Source organism: Sebastes umbrosus, chromosome 19 (assembly GCF_015220745.1).
Source record: "Sebastes umbrosus isolate fSebUmb1 chromosome 19, fSebUmb1.pri, whole genome shotgun sequence".
NCBI classification, from domain to species: Eukaryota; Metazoa; Chordata; class Actinopteri; order Perciformes; family Sebastidae; genus Sebastes; species Sebastes umbrosus.
In genome coordinates this window covers 27,758,818-27,776,869 of record NC_051287.1, presented here as the reverse complement: position 1 = coordinate 27,776,869, position 18,052 = coordinate 27,758,818, and the positions used below count along the sequence as shown (strand labels likewise).

General features: G+C 44.0%; 1 long non-coding RNA gene across 1 annotated transcript; it reads right to left on the bottom strand.

The window, feature by feature from the left end:
- Positions 1–13,887: 13,887 nt before the first annotated feature.
- On the bottom strand, positions 13,888–14,762 carry LOC119478804. The gene is made up of 2 exons (XR_005204505.1): positions 14,594–14,762; positions 13,888–14,496 (listed from the first exon to the last, which is right to left on the bottom strand). It is a non-coding gene; the product is annotated as an uncharacterized LOC119478804 (long non-coding RNA).
- Between the last annotated feature and the right edge of the window lie 3,290 nt (positions 14,763–18,052).

The window sequence follows — 18,052 nt, the reverse complement described above, 5'->3', positions numbered from 1 at the left end:
CTCCATGTAGATCCTTCATGTTAATCCTCCATGTCGATCTTCCATGTCGCTCCAGAATGTCCCTCCAGAATGTCACTCCAGAATGTCATTGCTCCCGGTCACTCCTCCATGTCGCTCCTCAATGTCACTCCTCCATGTCCCTCCTACATGTCAATCCTCTATTTCGATCCTTCATGTCACTAATCCATGTCTTCCATGTCACTCCTCCATGTTGCTCCTCCATGTCACTACAGAATGTCGCTCCTCAATGTCACTCCAGTATGTCACGCCGGCATTTAACTCCAGAAAGTCACTCCTCCATGTCCATCCTCCATGTCGATCCTCCATGTCGATTCTCCATGTTGTTCCTCCATGTCACTCCTCCATGTCTTCCATGTCACTCCTCATTGTCGCTCCTCCATGTCACTACTTCATGTTGATCCTCCATGTTGCTCCTCCTTGCTCATCCATATATCTCCTCCATGTCACTCCAGAATGTCGCTCCTACATGTCACTCCGGAATGTCACTCCAAAATTTAACTCCAGAATGTCACTCCTCCATGTCCCTCCTCCATGTCATTCAATAATGTCATTCCTCCATGTCCTTTCTTCATGTCAATACTCAATGTCAGCCATCCATGTTGATCCTCCATGTCAGTCCTCCATGTCGCTCCTCAATGTTGCTCCTCCACGTCGCTCCTCCATGTCGATCCTCCATGTTGCTCCTCCATGATGATCCTCTTGTCACTCATCCATATTACTTTTCCATGATGATCCTCCAAGTTGATCTTCCATGTCTCTACTCCATGTAACTCCTCCATTTCTACCATGTCACTGCTCCATATTGTTCCTTCATATCGATGCTCCATGTGACTAGTACATGTCGATCGTCCATGTCGCTCCTCCTTGATCATCCATATAACTCCTCCCTGTTGCTCCTCCATGTCATTCCAGAATGACGTTTCTAAATGTCACTCCAGAATATCCCTCCAGAATATAATTCCAGAATATCACTCCACCATGTCCCTCTTCCATTTCACTCCTCCATGTCGATACGCTATTTAACACCTCCATGTTGCTCCTCCATGTCACTCCTCAATGTCACTCCTCCTTGCTCCGCTTTATCACTCCTCCATGTCGTTCTTCCATGTCACTCCAGAATGTCGCTCCTCCATGACACTCCAGAATGTCACTCCTCCATGTCACTCCTCCTTGCTCCACTTTATCACTCCTCCATGTCGTTCTTCCATGTCATTCCAGAATGTCCCTCCAGAATGTCACTCCAGAATGTCACTCCTCCATGTCACTCCTCCATGTCGATCCTCTATTTCGCTCCTCCATATCGCTCCTCAATGTCACTCCTGCCTTTCTTCCGTGTCACTCCTCTATGTAACTCCTCCATGTCAATACTACATGTCACTCATCCATGTCACTCCTCTATGTCAATCCTCCATATCTCTCATCAACGTCACTCCAGAATGTCACTCCAGAATGTCGCTCCTCTATGTCACTCCAGAATGTCCCTCCAGAATGTCCCTCCAAAATGTAACTCCTCCATGTCACTCCTCCATGTCGCTCCTCCATGTCACTGTTCAATGTCGATCCTCCATGTCACTCCTCCATTTCTTCCATGTCGACACATCTCGATCCTCCATATTGCTCCTCCTCGCTCATCCATATCACTCCACCATGTCACTCCTCCATCTCTACAATGTAACTCCTCCATGTCAATCCTCCATGTCGATCTTCCATGTCTCTCCTCCATGTCACTCCTCCATCTCTACCATGTCACTCCTCTATGTCACTCCTCCATGTCGATCCACCTTGTCAATACTCGATGTCGATCCTCCATGTCGCTCCTCCATGTCACTCCTCCATGTCACTCCTCCATGTCGCTCCAATTTGTCACTCCTCCATGTGACTGCTCAATGTCGATCCTCCATGAAACTCCTCCATGTCTTCCATGTTGACACATGTCGATCCTCTATTTCGCTCCTCCATGTCACACTTCCATGTCACTGCTCGATGTCGCTCTTCCATATCGATCCTCCATGTCGCTCTTCCATGTTACTCCTCCTTGTCGCTCATCCTTGTCACTCCTCCATGATGGAGGATTGACATGGAGCAGTGGCTCCATGCCGATCCTCCATTTTTATACTCCATGTTGCTCCACCATGTAACTCCTCCATGTCTTCCAATATCACTCCCCCATGTACCTCATCCGTGTCGGTCCTCCATGTGACTATTCCATGTCGATCCTCCATGTTGCTCGTCACTGCTCATCCACATCACTCCTCCATGTCACTCCTCCATGTCACCCCAGAATGTTGCTCCTCCATGTCACTCCAGAATGTCACTCCAGAATTTGACTCCAGAATGTCTCTCCTCCATGTCCCTCCTCCATGTCAATCCTCATGTAGATCCTCCATATCACTCCTCCTTGTCACTCCTCCATGTCGATACCTCCATGTCACTCCAGAATGTCACTCCTCCATGTCAATCCTCTATTTCACACCTCCATATCTCCCCTCCATGTCACTCCTTCCTGTCTTCCTTGTCACTCCTCCATGTCAACCCTCCGTGTCGATCCTCCATTTCGCTCCACCATGTCAACCATCCTTGTCACTACTCCAAGTCACTACTCAATGTCGATCCTCCATGTCACACCTCCATGTCTTCCATGTCACTCCTCCGGTTCGATCCTCCATGTCACTCCAGAATGTTACTCCTACATGTCACTCCAGAATGTCACTCCAGAATTTCAACCCAGAATGTCGCTCCTCCATGTCCCTCCTACCTGTCACTCCTCCATGTCGATAATCCATGTCGCTCTTCCATGTTGATCCTCCATGTCACTCCTCCATGTCACTCCTCCATGTTGCTCCTCCATGTCGATTCTCCATGTCGCTCCACTATGTCGCTTCTCCATGTAGCTTTTCCATTTCAGTCCTTCATGTCGATCAACAATGACACTCATCCATGTCGCTTCTCCATGTCGATCCTTCATGTCACTCCTCCAACTTGCTAATCCATGTCACTCCTAAATGTCGATCCACCATGTCCCTCATCCTTGCTCCTCCTTGTCACTCCTCCATGTCACTCCAGAATGTTGCTCCATGTCCCTCCTTCCTTTGACTCCTCAATGTAACTCCTCTATGTCACTACTCCATGTCTTCCATGACACTCCTCCATGTCACTCCTCCATGTAACTCCTGCATGTCAATCCTACATGTCACTCCTCCATGTCGCTCCTCCATGTCAATCCTCCATGTCACTCCTCCATATCACTTCTTCTTGTCACTCCTCAATGTCACTCCTCCATGTCGCTCCTCCATGTCACTCCTCCATGTCACTCCTCCATGTCGCTCCTCCATATTAATCCTTCCTGTCGCTCCTCCATATCGATCATCCATGTCACTCCTCCATGTCGCTCCTCCATGTTGATCCTCCATGTCACTCCTCAATTTCGCTCCTCCATGTTGATCCTCGATGTCACTCCTCCATGTCGATCCTGAAAGTCATTGATCCATGTCACTCCTCCATGTCGATCCTGCATGTGGCTCCTCCATGTCACTCCTCCAAGTTACTGCTTCATGCTGCTCCTCCATGTCTATACTCCATGTCGATCCTCCATGTCGCTCATTCTTGTTCCTCTATGTCGCTCCTCCTTGTCACTCCTCCATGTCCCTCCTCCATTTTCACTCCTCAATGTCTCTCCTCCATGTCGCTCCTCCATGTCACTCCTACCTATCGATGCTACAAATCAGTCATCCATGTTGCTCTTCCATGTCACTCTTACTTGCTCCTCCATGTCACTCCTCTGTCACCTTTCCATGTCGCTCCTCGAACTCACTCCTCCATACCGCTCTTCCACGTCACTCTTCTATGTCACTCCACCATGTCACTCCTCCATATCAGTCCTCTGTGTCAATTCTACTTGTTTTTAATGTCACTCCTCCATATCACTCCTCCGTGTCACTTCTACATGTCTTCCATGTCACTCCTCCATGTCTCTCATCTATGTCGCTCCTCCATGTTCCTCCCCCATGTCACTCCTCCATGTCACTCCTCCATGTTGCTACTCTATGTCACTCTTCCTTGCTCCTCCACGTCACTCCTATATGTCACCCTTCCATGTCACTCCTCCATGTCGAGCCTCCATGTTGCTCTTCCATGTCACTCCTCTATGTCACTCCTCATAATCTCTCCACAATGTCGCTCCTCCAAGTCACTCCCCTATGTCAATCCTCCATGTCACTCCTACTTCTCACTCCTCCATTTCACTCCTCCATGTCGATCCTCTATGTCATTCCTCCAGGTCACTTCTCCATGTCACTGCTCCATGTCACTCCTCAATGTCACTCCACCATGTTGCTCCTCCATATCACTAATCTATGTCGCTCCTCCATGTCACTCCTCAATGTCATTACTCCATGTCGAGCCTCCACATTGCTCTTCCATGTCACTCCTCCATGTCACTCCTCTATGTCACTCCTCCATGTCGATCCTTCAATTCACTCCTCCATGTCGATTTTCCATTTCACTACAACATGTAATTCCGCCATGTCTATCCTCCATGTCATTCCTCCATGTCACTCCTCCATGTCACTCCTCCATGTCACTCCTCCATGTCACTACTCCATATCACTCCTCCATGCCACTTCTACATGTCTTCCAAGTCACTCCTCCATGTCACTCCTCCATGTCACTCTTCCATGTCACTCCTCCATGTCGCTCCTCCATGTCACTCCTCCATATCACTCTTCCAAGTCACTCCTCCATGTCACTCCTCCATGTTCCTCCGCCATGTCACTCCTCCATGTCAAGCCTCCATGTTGATCCGCCTAGTCACTCCTCCATGTCTCTCCTCCACGTCACTCCTTAATGTCACTCCTTAATTTCACTCCTCCATGTCACTCATCCATATCACTTCTCTATGTCAATTCTCCAAGTCTTTCATGTCACTCCTCCATATCTCTCCTCCGTGTCACTTCTACATGTTTTCCATGTCACTCCTCCATATCTCTCCTCCGTGTCACTTCTACATGTTTTCCATGTCACTCCTCCATGTCACTCCTCCATGTCACTCCTCCATGTTGCTCCTCCATGTCACTCTTCCTTGCTCCTCCATGTCACTCCTTTAGGTCACCCTTCCATGTCACTCCTCCATGTCACTCTTCTGTCACTCATCATTGACTGTCCTCTAGCCGCTCCTCCATGTCACTGCTCCATGTCACTCCTTCATGTCACTCCTCTGTCACTCGTCATTGACTGCCCTCTAGCCGCTCCTCCATGTCACTGCTCCATGTCACTCCTCCATGTCACTCCTCTGTCACTCGTCATTGACTGTCCTCTATGTCGCTCCTCCATGTCACCGCTCCATGTCGCTCCTCCATCTCACTCATCTATGTCGCTCCTCCATGTCACTCCTCCATTTCACTGCTCTATGTCACTCCTCCATGTCGATCCTTCAATTCAATCCTCCATGTCAATTTTCCATTTCACTCCAACATGTAATTCCCCCATGTCTATCCTCCATGTCATTCCTCCATGTCACTCCTCCATGTCACGCCTCCATGTCACTCCTCCATGTCGCTCCTCCATGTCACTCTACTATGTCGCTCCTCCATGTCACTCCTCCATGTCACTGCCCTATGTCACTCCTCCATGTGAAACCTTCAATTCACTCCTCCAAGTTAATTTTCTATTTCACTCCAACATGTCAATCCCCCATGTCGATCCTCCATGTTGCTCGTCCATGTCACTCCTCCATGTAAATCTACCTTGCTCCTCCTTGTCACTCCTCTATGTCACTCCTCCATGTCATTCCTCAATGTCTCTCCTCAATTTCACTCCTCCATGTTACTCCTACCTGTCGATCCTAAAATCAATCCTCCATGTCTCTCCTCAATGTCACTCTTCCTTATTCCTCCATGTCACTCCTCTATGTCACCCCTCAATGTGACTCCTCAATGTCACTCATCCATATCACTCCTCCGTGTCACTTCTACATGTTTTCCATGTCACTCCTCCATATCACTCCTCCGTGTCACTCCTCCATGTCACTCCTCTATGTCACCCCTCCATGTCAAGCCTCCATGTTGATCTGCCCAGTCACTCCTCCATGTCACTCCTACATGTCACTCCTCCATGTCTCTCCTCCATGTCAAACCTTAATGTCACTCCTTAATGTCACTCCTCCGTGACTCTCCTCCATGTCGCTCCTCCATGTTACTCTTCCTTGCTCCTCCATGTCACTCCTCTATGTCACCCCTCCATTTTCACTCCTCAATGTCTCTCCTGTATGTCGCTCCTCCATGTCACTCCTACCTGTCGATGCTACAAATCAGTCCTCCATGTCGCTCTTCCATGTCACTCTTCCTTGCTCCTCCATGTCAACCCTCTGTCACCTTTCCATGTCACTTCTCAATGTCACTCCTCCATGTTGAGCCTCCATGTCACTCCTCCATGTTGCACCTCCTTGTCACTCCTCCATGTCACTCCTCAAACTCACTCCTCCATGTTGCTCTTCCACGTCACTCCTCTATGTCACTCCACCATGTCACTCCTCCATATCACTCTTCCGTGTCACTTCTACATGTCTTCCATGTCACTCCTCCATGTCTCTCATCTATGTCGCTCCTCCATGTTACTCTTCCTTGCTCCTCCAAGTCACTCCTTTATGTAACCCTTCTGTGTCACTCCTCCATGTCACTCCTCTATGTCACTCGTCATTGACTCTCCTCCATGTCGCTCCTCCATGTCACTCCTCCATGTCACTCCTCCATGTCGCTCCTCTATGTCACGCTTCCTTATTCCTCCAAGTCACTCCTTTATGTAACCCTTCCATGTCACTCCTCCATGTCACTCCTCTATGTCACTCGTCATTGACTCTCCTCCATGTCGCTCCTCTATGTCACTCTTTCTTATTCCTCCAAGTCACTCCTTTATGTAACCCTTCCATGTCACTCCTCCATGTCACTCCTCTATGTCACTCGTCATTGACTCTCCCCTATGTCGCTCCTCCATGTCACTCCTCCATGTCGCTCCTCTATGTCACTCTTCCTTGCTCCTCCAAGTCACTCCTCTATGTCACCCTTCCATGTCACTCCTCCATGTCGAGCCTCCATGTTGCTCTTCCATGTCACTCCTCTATTTCACTCCTCATCATCTCTCCTCCATGTCGCTCCTCCAAGTCACTCCCCTATGTCAATCCTCCAGGTCACTCCTACTTCCCACTCCTCCATGTCACTCCTCCATTTCGATCCTCCATGTCATTCCTCCAGGTCACTCCTCCATGTCACCCTTCCATGTGACTCCTCCATGTCACTCCTCTATGTCACTCGTCATTGACTCTCCTCTATGTCACTCCTCCATTTCGATCCTCCATGTCATTCCTCCACGTCACTCCTCCATGTCACCCTTCCATGTGACTCCTCCATGTCACTCCTCTATGTCACTCATCATTGACTCTCCTCTATGTCGCTCCTCCATGTTACTGCTCTTTGTCACTCCTCCATGTCACTCCTCCATGTCGCTCCTCTATGTCACTCTTCCTTGTTCCTCCAAGTCACTCCTCTTTCATCCTTCTATGTCAGTCTTCCATTTTCACTCCTCATCATCTTTCCTCCATGTCGCTCCTCCAAGTCACTCCCCTATGTCAATCCTCCATGTCACTCCTACTTCTCACTTCTCCATGTTACTCCTCCATGTCGATCCTCCATGTCATTCCTCAAGGTCGCTCCTCCATGTCAGTCCTCTATGTCACTCCTCCATGTCGATCCTTCAATTCACTCCTCCATGTCAATTTTCCATTTCACTCCAACATGTAATTCCCCCATGTCGATCCTCCATGTCATTCCTCCAGGTCATTCCTCCATGTCACCCTTCCATGTGACTCCTCCATGTCGCTCCTCATCATCTCTCCTCCATGTCGCTCCTTCAAGTCACTCCCCTATGTCAATCCTCCAGGTCACTCCTACTTCTCACTCCTCCATGTCACTCCTCCATTTCGATCCTCCATTTCATTCCTCCAGGTCACTCCTCCATGTCACCCTTCCATGTGACTCCTCCATGTCACTCCTCTATGTCACTCGTCATTGACTCTCCTCGATGTCGCTCCTCCATGTTACTGCTCTATGTCACTCCTCCATGTCACTCCTCCATGTCGCTCCTCTATGTCACTCTTCCTTGTTCCTCCAAGTCACTCCTCTGTCATCCTTCCATGTCAGTCTCTAATGCGGCATGACTTTTTATTTGTTTTTGAGATGACTTGTATTTTATGATTTTCGACATTTCGAAGGCATGACTTTTTATTTGTTTTTGGCATGACTTGTATTTTATGATTTTCGACATTTCGAAGGCATGACTTTTTATTTGTTTTTGACATGACTTGTATTTTATGATTTTCGACAATAATGCGGCATGACTTTTTATTTGTTTTTGAGATGACTTGTATTTTATGATTTTCGACATGCCGCGGCATGACTTTTTATTTGTTTTTGACATGACGTTTTTTTTTTACAATTTTCGACATGAAGCGGCATGACTTTTTATTTGTTTTTGACATGATTTTTTTAAATATTTTCGACATGCCGCGGATTGACTTTTTATTTGTTTTTGACATGACTTGTATTTTATGATTTTCGACATGCAGCCGCATGACTTTTTATTTGTTTTTGAGATGACTTGTATTTCATGATTTTCGAGATGCCGCGGCATGACTTTTTTATTTGTTTTTGACATGACTATTTTTTTTTTATTTTCGACAATAATGCGGCATGAATTTTTATTTGTTTTTGAGATGACTTGTATTTTATGATTTTCGACATGTCGCGTCATGACTTTTATTTATTTTTGAGATGACTTTTTTTTATTTTCGATATGCAACGGCATGTCTTTTTATTTGTTTTTGACATGATGTTTTTTTTTACAATTTTCGACATGCCGCGCCATGACTTTTTATTTATTTTTGACATAACTTGTATTTTATGATTTTCGATATTTCGACGGCATGACTTTTTATTTGTTTTTGACATGACGTTTTTTTTTACAATTTTCGACATGCCGCGGCATGACTTTTTATTTTTTTTTGACATGATTTTTTTTTTTATTTTCGACATGCCGCGGCATGACTTTTATTTGTTTTTAACATTAATTTTTTTAATATTTTCGACATGCCGCGGCATGACTTTTTATTTGTTTTTGACATGACTTGTATTTTATGATACTCGACATTTCGAGGGCATGACTTTTTATTTGTTTTTGACATGACTTGTATTTTATGATTTTCGACATGCCGCAGCATGACTTTTTATTTGTTTTTGAGATGACTTGTATTTTATGATTTTTGATATGCCGCGTCATGACTTTTTTATTTGTTTTCGACATGACCATTTTTTTTATATTTTCGACAATAATGCGGCATGACTTTTTATTTGTTTTTGACATGACGTTTTTTTTACAATTTTCGACATGCATGACTTTTTATTTGTTTTTGACATGACTATTTTTTTTTTATTTTCGACAATAATGCGGCATGAATTTTTATTTGTTTTTGACATGACTTGTATTTTATGATTTTCAACAAAAGTCATGATTTTGACATGACTTTTATTTGTTTTTGAGATGACTTGTATTTTATGATTTTCGACATTTCGACGGCATGACTTTTTTATTTGTTTTTGACATGACTATTTTTTTTTTATTTTCGACAATAATGCGGCATGACTTTTATTTATTTTTGAGATGACTTTTTTTTATTTTCGATATGCAACGGCATGTCTTTTTATTTGTTTTTGACATGATGTTTTTTTTTACAATTTTCGACATGCCGCGCCATGACTTTTTATTTATTTTTGACATGACTTGTATTTTATGATTTTCGACATTTCGACGGCATGACTTTTTATTTGTTTTTGACATGACGTTTTTTTTTACAATTTTCGACATGCCGCGGCATGACTTTTTATTTGTTTTTCACATGACTTGTATTTTATGATTTTTGACATGCCGTGGCATGACTTTTTATTTGTTTTTGACATGACGTTTTTTTTTACAATTTTCGACATGCCGCGGCATGACTTTTTATTTTTTTTTGACATGATTTTTTTTTTTATTTTCGACATGCCGCGGCATGACTTTTATTTGTTTTTAACATTAATTTTTTTAATATTTTCGACATGCCGCGGCATGACTTTTTATTTGTTTTTGACATGACTTGTATTTTATGATACTCGACATTTCGAGGGCATGACTTTTTATTTGTTTTTGACATGACTTGTATTTTATGATTTTCGACATGCCGCAGCATGACTTTTTATTTGTTTTTGAGATGACTTGTATTTTATGATTTTTGATATGCCGCGTCATGACTTTTTTATTTGTTTTCGACATGACCATTTTTTTTATATTTTCGACAATAATGCGGCATGACTTTTTATTTGTTTTTGACATGACGTTTTTTTTACAATTTTTGACATGCCACGGCATGACTTTTTATTTGTTTTTGACATGACGTTTTTTTTACAATTTTCGACATGCATGACTTTTTATTTGTTTTTGACATGACTATTTTTTTTTTATTTTCGACAATAATGCGGCATGAATTTTTATTTGTTTTTGACATGACTTGTATTTTATGATTTTCAACAAAAAGTCATGATTTTGACATGACTTTTATTTGATTTTGACATGACTTGTATTTTATGATTTTCGACATTTCGACGGCATGACTTTTTATTTGTTTTTGACATGACTTGTATTTTATGATTTTCGAAATGTCGCGGCATGACTTTTATTTGATTTTGACATGATGTTTTTTTTTTACAATTTTCGACATGCCGCGGCATGACTTTTTATTTGTTTTTGAGATGACTATTTTTTATTTTCGACATGCCGCGGCATGACTTTTTATTTGTTTTTGACATGACTTGTATTTTATGATTTTCGACAATAATGCGGCATGACTTTTTATTTCTTTTTGAGATGACTTGTATTTTATGATTTTCGACATGCAGCGGCATAACTTTTTATTTGTTTTTGACATGACGTTTTTTTTTTACAATTTTCGACATGCTGCGGCATGACTTTTTATTTTTTTTTGACATGATTTTTTTTTTATTTTTGACATGCTGCGGCATGACTTTTATTTGTTTTTGTCATGACTTTTTTTAATATTTTGGACATGCCGCGGCATGACTTTTTATTTGTTTATGACATGACTTGTATTTTATGATTTTCGACATTTCGACGGCATGACTTTTTATTTGTTTTTGAGATGACTTTAATTTTACAATTTTCGACATGCTGCGGCATGACTTTTTATCTGTTTTTGAGATGACTTGTATTTTTTTATTTTCGACATGTCGCGGCATGACTTTTTATTTGTTTTGGCTTATGGGAAATGTAGTTTAAAATTACTCCATGATTTAATATGAACTCAAACGTAATTATAAAATACTTTGTGTTTAAATAAATAATACAAAATTGTGATTAAATAAAATAATATAATACACATATACATATTACCTTTATGTTAAGGCAAAGGCTATATGACAGCCCCAGGCACTTGCTTATTTGCATTTAACATGAGGCATTTAATAGGAGTGTGTGTATTAAGTTAAATAAAGATTAATGAATTTTGCATAGTCTCAAAATAATTTGTTCTTATTTATACTTATTTTGTAATAATGTGTATATTTTCTTTTCTCTATTTTTTCTATTTCAAAGGTTTTTCACCTAATGACTAATGACTAATGGCTAATAATTCCAAAATGAACTGAACTTTCAACTCAACCTACAAAATAAAGGAAAAGCTGTTTGTCATTGAGTGGATTCCAGTTAAAAATCTTCAAGTGGATGTTTCAATATCTTTCAAGTTTGGATACTGCACATATTTAAACAATAACTTGACAGTAACACTTCTGTTCATATTTATTTATTACATCTACTTTACCTGTTTTATTTGCTTTATAACTGTGTGTTTTACCTGTTATATGTTTTATCTGTCTCGTTTAGTCTTGTCAAGTATTTGTTTTAAAGCACTCACCAGAAGTGGCAACTGTGAATCTCGTTGTATTTAATACAATGACAACAAAGCTTTCTATTCTATTCTATCAGCTTTTGGAATGCTGCAGGGGCTGATGCCAGGCCGTAGGGAACTCTGCAAAACCGGAATAGCCCTTCATTTGTGATAAAAGCTGTTAAATCCAGACTGTTGGGATGCAGCGGCACCTGGTAGTATGCACTCTCTAGGTCAATGGTTGAGAATATTGCAGCACCTGATAGTGTGGAGAGCAATTCCTCCATGTGAGGAAGAGGCTGACTGTCCACTATGATCGCTTTGTTGGGCTCTCAAAGGTCCACACACATTCGAATTCTCCCTGTCTCTTCTGTGTGACCACTATTGGGGAGACCCAAGGAGAAGCATCAATGCGCTCTATCACACCAGCTGAGAGGAGGTGATTCAACTCCTCTGATACAGCAGATCGCACTGAAAAGGCAAGGCGTCTTAACTTCTGATCCACAGGTACAGCTGTCGGCAAAACTTTCACCTGGTGCATGAAACCTATGGCACATCCTAAGGTTGCAGGTGAGGCTGGCTGTGTAGCGAGATATCCCACTGAAGCTGCAGAGGGTGGTGGAGAAGGATATGATGTAGACGGCAGGTACACAGTGTTATCCTCAGGAGCAGATATTAAATCCCTTCCCATAAGTGCAGTCCCTGAGTCCACAACATATAAGGTTGCTGGCCCTTTAATGCCACCCATGTGAACTGTTGCATTCATGCAGCCCAGCACCTTAATAGGGGTCCGTGAATATTTGATCAGCCGGGCAGAAGACTGATGAAGAGGAATTTCCTTGAACTGCTCCTCATAGATGCATCGGGGTAAGACAGACACTGAAGCACCTGTATCCACTGTTAGGTCCACTGTCTTTACAGTCTCTGCTGCTTGAATGTCCACTGTGCACTGTATCTTTTCAGGAGCTTCTGTTCCATCCATAAGCAGGATTGTGTGTTCAGGCATTTCAACCTCTTTAACTGAATGAGTCTGCTGAGACTGACACACACGTACAAAGTGTCTGCAAACTGCAAGTTTTGCAGGTTGCTTTTGTTGCTGGACATTCATGTGAATTTGCAAGGTGTTTATCTGAACCACAGTGAAAGCAGGTACGTGCAGAAGAGGCTGAGGCAGGTTTCTTTAGCTGGTTTTGCAGAGGAGCCTTGACTTGGCTGTCTTTGCATGCGTGCTGTATACTGAGTCTGCACAACATGTACAGGTTTGTGCTGGTCAACTGCCATAGACTTAGCTTGCTCACTAGCTGATTCAACTTGAGTGGCTATTGTAATAGCTTCAGCTAACGTCAGGTTTGCTTTTAAGAGCAGTCTCTCCCTAATGCGAGGATTAGCCATGTGCTCCACAAGCTGGTCTCGAATCATGTCCTCTGTATTAGCAAATTCACATGTAGCAACAAGTCCTCTTAACGCAGCAATGTAATGCACTATGGATTCCTGGGCTCCCTGAGCTCTTTTTCTGAAAGCATGGCGCTCGACAACCCCGTTCACCATGGGCGTGAAATGTTCCTTTAATGCAGTAATGGCTGCCTATAACGTATCACCTGTATCTGGCAGAGTTTGAAAGATCCACTGTCCTTCTGAGCCCAAACAATGAAGTAATAGCGCTCGTCTTCTTGCCTCCGACCATGCGTTTACAGTTGCATTAATAACGAGGAGGTAATTCTCGAACATCCTCACCCATGTCTTGAAAGTAATCGCCGGCTCCCCCGGGCATGGCAGAAAAAGGTCCGGGAACGGCGCATTTGCAGCCATAATCCCTCAAAATATTTGCAGGTCCGTCTCGTCGCCGGTTTGTTATGTTTGCACGTAAAAGAAGTCACGATCAGGTATGATGGTTACTGAGTTTATTAACAGAAGCAAAGCACCTGCTCCATCACGGCAACAGTCTACAGCAACAACAACATAAGTTACTTCCTGCCTTTTCCTATAGTGCATTAGCTTACAGCACCACCTTCAGGTATAGTGTGGAATAGAACAGTTACTAACTGGACACAACAGATGGACGGCTCACGGTACTGAGGGGCTGACTGGACTGGAGAGGGTGGAACTTCAGGTGGAGAGGACGGAACCGCATGAGTAGCGGCGGCTAGATGGTGGGAAACCTGGTTCAGTTGTTGTCCCGTGATAGCCACATTAGATGTGAGTGACTTGAGCGTGTCCATAACTTCATGGATGGCTTGGTCATTATGTCCCACGAGGGTTCCTTGTGCGGCGAGGGCTTGGCGAATGTTGTCTGAGTCTGCTGGGTCCATTTTGGCCAGTTCGTTCTGTTAAGACCAGTTTTAAGCGGACCCAGATGCAGACACAGGAGGCAGATGAAAAATGAACAAAGAGGCTTTATTGCCAAAATATGAATCTTGAATGAGCAAGGGGAAAAACTGTGGCTGGGGAATAAAGGCAGGCAGGCAGGCCGATTTGGCAGCAGGCAGGCAGGACTCCTAGGCACAGAGAAAAAACACACATTAGCCAAAATGACAAAAAACCCAATCAAAACTATTAACAAGGAAATTCTTAACAAGAGAGGCCGAAGTATACCACTTGGGTTTAAACAACGAACTGGCAGCAAGTGTCTGAGGGGCCCGGGTATAAATACTGTGGCTGATGATCTGATTAATGCCGGCTGCGTGTTTGGAGTCAGGTGAGCGCGGGAACCTGCAGGTGGGAGGAGAACACACACACACACACTACCAGGCACGCCCACACAAGACAGACAGGGGAACTGGAAAACAGGGAAAAGGGAAAAGACACACTAGGAAACTGGAGTTAATGCTGAGACCATAACAGTCTCTTCTGTTTCCTTTTTTAAATTCTAAACAGATATTATTGTGATGTGCTCTATGATAATCATTCACTTTGATGACAAGGCAGATTTAGGCTATACAGACTGTTGGAAGTGAGCAACTCATCTTTCTAACAACTGCTTTATCAGCAAATAGTAAATACATGGGAGTTATTTACCTGATCGTTAGCATGCTGTCTGTGAACCTTTGGACCAGTGCTCTGATGAAGACAGGGTCGATGTTCCTCTTCTTCAGCTGGTTGAAAAGCATGTCCACCTGTGGCATGATCTTGTGGAACAATGTCAGGAAAAAACAGAAAGCCTCGTCTTCAAGCATCCTCACAAAGGCCCCAGCCTCTCTGGGGATGTGTGATGTTGCCTGCTGCATGATGCGGTTCAGCTGATGCCCACAGCAGTGGATGTAGTGCGCATTTTCATAGACACGGATGTTACGCTGGGCTCCGCTGGTGCTCCTCCATCACAGTGTCGCCTGAAAACGCCAGGGTTGACCGAGGAAACGGTCTCGTCATGCCCACACAAGGCCAACTCAAAAGCACCACAAAACTTCACACAATGGATTATTTTGGATAAAATGTGCCGGTTTTATCCAACTCCTCAATTTGTTTCATGACTGCAGTCCTGTGGCCGTTATCCAGCTGCGTAGCGATGTTCACTCGGCCTAGCACGGCTAGCTTGACAGAGTTTTCCACGTGTGCCCTGGTGTTCTCATGTTTCCGTACTTTTTCGGACAGGTGCTTCATATCCCTCACTCCTGTTGTTGTCCACGCTGCATCCGTCCCCGTCGTTTTAAAGAGCAAGCATGGAAAGCAAGATAAGGCATTAGCATGACCGCATCCAGCTAGCCAGGTATTTCTGGTGTAACAGCTACGACAGAAGCCTCGCATACACTTCTTCCCTTTTACACCAGACTGCTGTTTTATTACCAGGTCAGGTTGATCTTGGTACAGCTCTTTCACCTGTAGTTTATCCACCAAAGTTCTTCTCTCAAACGGCTCCAGGAGGAGAGATTTTACAGAGTTAGGGTTCGGTCTTGGAGTAGTGGTCTCGCTCACCATTGTAATAGTTAAAATGGCGCCCGTAGAGACCACAGAGAGCAATCCTGACGTCAGCAGTAGCTCGTTTGGGGCGATAAAATAATCGCTCCTCTCGTATTAGATTTGAGGACGCTGATTGGCTAAATTTAATATCATTCATTCATAGCTTGAATCAGCTATTGCCTAAGCTGCTACACAGACCCGCCTGCTGTGGGCGATTTCTCCGTCGCCCCAGAGCTGAACTTCAGACATACAGGCAGACAGAGGGGAGTCAGACAGGCAGAGGGGAGTCAGACAGGCAAGGGGGAGTCGGAGAGGCAGAGGGGAGTCAGCCAGGCAGAGGGGAGTCAGAGAGGCAGAGGGGAGTCAGACAGACAGAGGGGAGTCAGGGACGTGCAGGAAAAGCATATATTTTGCACAGATGATTTTCTATCATATTTACACATTACTGGGTGCATTCCATATTTTAAACACACAAATATTGACAGGGGGGGGGGGGGGGGCGCCTTAGCGCCCTCTATTGGTAACTATTCTAGTTATCTCTCAGAACACTTGAATTACAATATGCTGAAAGGTTATTATGGAATTTTTGCCCAATGATGCCGAAAACATTATGCCTACTGAAGCTTCAAGCCAGTGATTCCCAACCATTTGGCTCGTGACCCCTAAAACTAGTGCCTAGTTTGGGCTCCTATATGTTTCACATAACTATGAGTTGTTAGCAGTTCCGCCAAAGACAACTTTAAACTTCTCACATGCTTTCATAAATATTCATACACATTTTAAACCAAAATAGGTAAAATTATCACATATCATACAAAAAAGCAGAGATTAGAGAAAAGGCCAAAAAATGACCCACTTGGCACTCAGGCCCATCTATCTGTCTGTCTGTCTGTCTGTCTGTCTGTCTGTCTGTCTGTCCGTCCGTCCGTCCGTCCATCTATCTATCTGAACTGGGAAAAAAAAGTTCGGAAACTTGTGTTTGATGGATTATTTGCCTGTTGTGCTAATTGGCATTGTATTTTACATGGTTGGAAAGCCTGTTTATTTACCTTCACAATGATGTCCAACTTGTAAGGATCATGCATTTGTGGGATGAGCAGCACAGCTGATTATGTGGGTAGCGCCCAAGAACAATTTGCCAAAATTCTCCATCAATGGTAAACAGTGTATTCTCCTGTTGGTATTGACTCTTGTTTTGAGTTGTTTGGTGGATTGGATGATTGAACTCTCTATCAGTAACAAGGAACAAACAAGACATATTGGCTATTTTACACTTTATTCATTTAATCCACCGTCAGGAGCCTCAGTAGCGGTGGAAGATCCAACCATGCAGCCCCAACAGCCTGGCACCTCCTCCTCATGCTGGTCACCAACTTGGTCACACGTTGCTGTGGGATGGCGTTCCATTCCTCAACCAGGATTGGTTGCAGGTCAGCCAGCGTGGTTGTGTTGGTCACTCTAACACGTACAGCACGCCCAGGGAGATGCCGCCCCCCCACACCATGACACTGCTCCCACCAAAAGCTGTTACTGCATCGGTGCAACAATCAGCATAGCGTTCTCCGCGTCGTCTCCATACTTTGACCCTGCCATCCAACTTTGGCAGACAGAACCTGGACTCATCACAGAACATGACATTCCCCCACATGTTCAGGTTCCATTGTCTGTGTTGTCGACACCAGCGCAAACGGGCCTGACAGTGAATGGCAGTCATTGCAGGCTTCCTGGTAGCCTTATGACAATACACTGTTTACCATTGGCAGAGCATTTTGGCAAATTTTTCTTGGGCGCTACCCACATAATCAGCTGTGCTGCTCATCCCACAAATGCATGATCCTTACAAGTTGGACATCATTGTGAAGGTAAATAAACAGGCTTTCCAACGATGTAAAATACAATGACCATTAGCATTGTAACAACAGAGAAATAATCAACCAAACACAAGTTTCAAAACTTTTTTTTCCCAGTTTATCTATCTGTCTGGCAGGGAGTAGGCCCTCCTCTCTCATCAGTACAGCTGGTGTCTCTCGATCTCGTGATCGCTAGACGTGACGGCAGCTGTTGAAAACACGAACAGAAAGCCTTGAATTTACTTAATCAATATTAATTAGAGACATACTCCTAGTATGTTTATTGTAACTGACCGCTAATTAGAAC